A 6,000-nucleotide genomic window follows, 5' to 3' on the forward strand; every position below is an offset into this window, starting at 1 on the left:
TTCTTGCAAATGGTCAGTTGGTCCAAATCATTTGGTTGGTTAAGGGAAGGCTTTTATTCAAGTGATTCAAGAGGTTCAAAACATGTGATCTTTAAGGTGGTTTACTCTCGAAACAAGTAGACTTGACATTGCACATAATATATCTAAGAAAGGGATCAACTCATGCATACAATGCTCAATCTCCATTGTTCTACCCTTTTCCCAAACATACAATTACACAATCATTCCCAAATGTCAAACCCAACTCACATCTCTCACCAAAAGATCCTAAGAACATTAACTCCTTCTCTTTGAAATCTACAAGGGATTTTTCACAACCTCAAAACATTACTTAGCTCCTAAAAACTTTGCTAGCCCCCTTTTTCTTTTCTTTTCATATTTTATTTCTTTTTTTTTTCTCTTTTTTTTTAGATGGGGGCCAAGACTTTTCATAACTTGAGCTAGAGGTTTTTCTACTTATCCCAATAAGACAATTCACTTAAACACAAAGAGCCATTTCTTTTCCTTTTTCATTGCTCCCAAATCATAATCACAACTCTCACCCCCCACCTATAGCTAGACAATAGAGTGCCCAATCTAGCAAGAATGAATCAAGCATTGTCGTTCCAGATACTCTCAACATTATGCACATGTAAGACTTTCCGAAGAAGGCCTCACTCATTAAACCATGAAAGCTTAAAAGGAGGGAAAGGTTTTGGGAGTGGTCTACCACTAGAGTTTGTCAAAATAAGATTGGCATAAAGGATGTGACAACTCAGGTGTGTATAGCTATGACTCAGTACACAAGGGACCATGAGCAAGAAGCATTAAGTTCGTTCAGTTCAAATAAGGTTGTAGTTGGCTTCAAAGACTGAGTTTCAGCAATCAACAAGTTTCAGGAAGAGTTTTCAAGGCTCGAAACATACAAGTCTTTTTGAGAGGTGCATAAGCTACTCAGGTGCAAAGTAATGTTCTTTACAAGGCATTTCAAATCATTGCTCCCAATGCAAGTGAATGCAACCTATATGCTCTAGACTCTCCTAAAAATGCAAGTGATGCAATCTATATGATTTGTTTTTTTTTTATGCTAAAAGGTATGTATGCAAGACTCAATGAAAAATCATCAAAGCAAACATGATCAAATACTTGGTACCTCCCCCAAACTTAAATGACACAGTCTCTGTGTTGTCAAGTAGAGAGAGAAACCCAAAAGAGAAAGCTAATATGCAAAAATGAAATAGTATATACAAGGGAAAGTAGAGAAGTACCTCAAGTGGAAAGTGGAGAAGGAGGATCCTTCTCAATGTAGGGGTCTCCACAAGTGATGGTTCCACAATACTCAACATCCAGTGGAGACTGGATTGGGTAAGAGACAGCTTTGTTGACATTGAGGAGTGTGACCTTCTTGTTGGCGAAATCGATGCAAGCACCCACAGTAGTAAGGAATGGTGTGCCCAGGATCAATGAAACTCTCTTCTCAGTTGTCATCTTCAAGACAGTGAGATCTATAGGGATGGTGCAAAATCCAATCTTCAAAGGGAAATCCTTGATGAGACCAATAGGGGTAGTAGAAGAAGAATCCCCAAACGTGAGAGAGGAAGTATCTGGCTCCATGTGTTCAATCTCAAGACTCTTCACCATCTCCATTGAGATCACATTCACACTTGCACCAGAATCAACAAGAGCATCATCAAAGGTGAGCTTACCAAGGGAGCAAGACAATGTGAACTTCCCTTGGGATTCTAGTTTAGGGAGAGACTTTGGTGTGATGGCTTGATCAAGTTTCAAAGTTGAAATGTTGAGAAGCTCTGCTACTTCTGCTTGGTGGTCTACAATGTCTTTGATGAGCATTATTTGGACATGAGCCTCACGCATACCCGAGATCTCTAGAAGCTTAACTCCAATATCACTTAGGTCTTTTCTGAACTTGGAAATCACCTTCTTTTGAGCTTTGGTGAGGCCCCTTTGTGGAAATGGGAGCTTGTCATAGGGTGACTGCTCAACCTCAGTGGTGTCCTCCAGCTTGACCTCTTTCAGCTTCTGGTTAGCTCTCTTCGCAACTGGTTTCTCAGCCATGGGTGCATCTCCCTTCAAAATCTTTACTTCAACCATTTTTGTCAGCTTCCTCCACAATCTTTGCTTCAGCTGTGGCTACAATCAGATGCTGAACCTGTTCAATCTCAGTTCCAAACACCAATCTTTCAATTTCATCTACCTCTTTCTTGTGGTTACTCAATTCAATCCCTGAAGAAGTGGTAGAGAGGACAACATTGCAATACTCCTTGGGTTTTTGCTCAAATTTTCCAGGTAGAGACCCTTGCTGGCGATTCTGGTGAGTTGTCATGGAAGCAAACTGGTTTTCCAAAGCCCTGAACTTGTTGTTGAGCTCATTGTAACTTCCATCAATCTTGGAGTGAAGGTTCTTCAACTCATATCCAACCTGCTTTTCACTTCTAGTCTGAGACTCCAAGATCTGTTTCAGTAGAACATCAGTGCTGCTTTCCTGAGGAGTAGAGGTAGAAGGATTAGCTTGTTGTTGAGAAGACTGGTTCCATTTGTTGGAGAAACCAGGAGGAAGGTTTTGCTGAGGCTGATAGTTGCCTTGCTGGTTGTTCCCCGGCAACGGCGCCAATTTGATATTAAGAGTTTTCAAGGCTCCTAAGACAAATGTTGTAGTATAAAAGATTGTCGAACCAGTTCTGAGGGATATCAAAGCACCGAGAATGCAAGTACTCACTTAATCTAAGTGCAACCAATGATTTTGATGGGTTTTAAACTACTACTAATACTAGAAAGCAATAACAGAATGATACTTTCTTGACTAAGGGAAAAGAGAACTCATGGGCATAGGGATTAGACCTTGGGTGATCAAGTATCGAACTAAGGATGACAAATGATCAATCAAACTATCAACCTTAAGCCTAGACACAATTCTAAGCAAGCTCTATGTCTAGATGAATGCTCATTTGCTAACATATCTCAAACATCAAATGTCTTTGGTTGAATAATATGAAAGCAATCATTACTAACAAGTCTATTAGCTATTTTAGCACCTTTAACAACAAATGTCTTTGGCAAAGTATACTAAAAGCCTAGGAGAGTTGTCTCAGGCATTTCATCAAACACCTTTTGGGTGGGAAATGTCTATTGATCAACTTTTGAGTGGCCAACTCAGAAGATGCATTATGAATACTCTACTAGCAAGGAACAAGAATGATCTACACTAAAACATCCTAGAACTAACCTAATCACCCTTAGTCTCCCTAACCCATGAATTCAAAAGGTGATTACTCACTAATCTCCATGATTCCTCTTAAACCCATATTGGATTTCAGATTAATCATGTAGAGAAATAGATAAGAAATCAACAAGAACACAAGATGAAAGCAATGAAATCTGAATCAAAAGAAGTTTTTACTAGTTCTTCTCTCTCCAAAAGAGATTATCTGCCCCCAATGACTTACAAAAGTACTTAACTTAGGTTTAGAAAGTGTAAAAACATCAAAACAAATGACCAAAAGGCCCCTGAAATAACATAAAAATCGTCCAAGCAAAACACGCGGAGTGACCTAGCATAGTCGCTCCAGGAGGTCACTCCCGACGCGTTTCTTTGTGTCTCGACCCGTCAAAACGCGAGTGACTTGAGCTGGTCGCTCTGGCTGGTCGCTCTGGCTGGGAGTGACTTGAGCTAGTCGCTCTGGCTGGTCGCTCTGGCTGGGAGCGACCTCGGTAGGTCGCTCTGAGAGGTCACTCTGCGATGCTCGACCAGGATGGATATGCCTCTAGTAAATTGATCATAACTCCTTCATTACATCTCCAAATGACTTGAAACCACTTCCATTAGAAAGCTAACTCAATTTTCTGTGTCTCCACAAAATCTTAGCAACAGGAAATTTCTCTAAAGGCTCCATCCATGCTCATTTTTCACCTCCTTTTGGATCACAATGCTCCCAAACATCTCAAATCACTCCATGGCACACTTCAACACCTAATAAGGACAATGAATGCAAAATGCAACCTAGACATGGATAAATCCTAATCTATATGATGAAAATGCTCATGGATGAATGGATAAAACAATGTAAATATGCAAGATATCAACTCCCCCAAACTTGTTCTTTTACTTGTCCACAAGTGAACTTTCTAGAACTCATAGGGAGAGAGGTTTGAAGTTGGGAGCTCATAGCCAAAAGAAACACAACTAGCACACACAATTAGCACACTCTCTTATTACACTCTAGCTTCTCTAGGCCTATCTCAACTCTTTTTGCCCTTACACTCATCATCAATCATCCACATATTCAAATCAACCAACTCTCACATTCGTTAAGCACAAAACATTATGTGAATTCTTGCAAATGGTCAGTTGGTCCAAATCATTTGGTTGGTTAAGGGAAGGCTTTTATTCAAGTGATTCAAGAGGTTCAAAACATGTGATCTTTAAGGTGGTTTACTCTCGAAACAAGTAGACTTGACATTGCACATAATATATCTAAGAAAGGGATCAACTCATGCATACAATGCTCAATCTCCATTGTTCTACCCTTTTCCCAAACATACAATTACACAATCATTCCCAAATGTCAAACCCAACTCACATCTCTCACCAAAAGATCCTAAGAACATTAACTCCTTCTCTTTGAAATCTACAAGGGATTTTTCACAACCTCAAAACATTACTTAGCTCCTAAAAACTTTGCTAGCCCCCTTTTTCTTTTCTTTTCATATTTTATTTCTTTTTTTTTCTCTTTTTTTTTAGATGGGGGCCAATACTTTTCATAACTTGAGCTAGAAGTTTTTCTACTTATCCCAATAAGACAATTCACTTAAACACAAAGAGCCATTTCTTTTCCTTTTTCATTGCTCCCAAATCATAATCACAACTCTCACCCCCCACCTATAGCTAGACAATAGAGTGCCCAATCTAGCAAGAATGAATCAAGCATTGTCGTTCCAGATACTCTCAACATTATGCACATGTAAGACTTTCCGAAGAAGGCCTCACTCATTAAACCATGAAAGCTTAAAAGGAGGGAAAGGTTTTAGGAGTGGTCTACCACTAGAGTTTGTCAAAATAAGATTGGCATAAAGGATGTGACAACTCAGGTGTGTATAGCCATGACTCAGTACACAAGGGACCATGAGCAAGAAGCATTAAGTTCGTTCAGTTCAAATAAGGTTGTAGTTGGCTTCAAAGACTGAGTTTCAGCAATCAACAAGTTTCAGGAAGAGTTTTCAAGGCTCGAAACATACAAGTCTTTTTGAGAGGTGCATAAGCTACTCAGGTGCAAAGTAATGTTCTTTACAAGGCATTTCAAATCATTGCTCCCAATGCAAGTGAATGCAACCTATATGCTCTAGACTCTCCTAAAAATGCAAGTGATGCAATCTATATGATTTGTTTTTTTTTTATGCTAAAAGGTATGTATGCAAGACTCAATGAAAAATCATCAAAGCAAACATGATCAAATACCTTGTACCTCCCCCAAACTTAAATGACACAGTCTCTGTGTTGTCAGGTAGAGAGAGAAACCCAAACGAGAAAGCTAATATGCAAAAATGAAATAGTATATACAAGGGAAAGTAGAGAAGTACCTCAAGTGGAAAGTGGAGAAGGAGGATCCTTCTCAATGTAGGGGTCTCCACAAGTGATGGTTCCACAATACTCAACATCCAGTGGAGACTGGATTGGGTAAGAGACAGCTTTGTTGACATTGAGGAGTGTGACCTTCTTGTTGGCGAAATCGATGCAAGCACCCACAGTAGTAAGGAATGGTGTGCCCAGGATCAATGGAACTCACTTCTCAGTTGTCATCTTCAAGACAGTGAGATCTATAGGGATGGTGCAAAATCCAATCTTCAAAGGGAAATCCTTGATGAGACCAATAGGGGTAGTAGAAGAAGAATCCCCAAACGTGAGAGAGGAAGTATCTGGCTCCATGTGTTCAATCTCAAGACTCTTCACCATCTCCATTGAGATCACATTCACACTTGCACCAGAATCAACAAGAGCATCATCAA

The sequence above is a fragment of the Brassica napus genome, chromosome C2 (assembly GCF_020379485.1).
Source record: "Brassica napus cultivar Da-Ae chromosome C2, Da-Ae, whole genome shotgun sequence".
In the NCBI taxonomy this organism is placed as follows: domain Eukaryota; kingdom Viridiplantae; phylum Streptophyta; class Magnoliopsida; order Brassicales; family Brassicaceae; genus Brassica; species Brassica napus.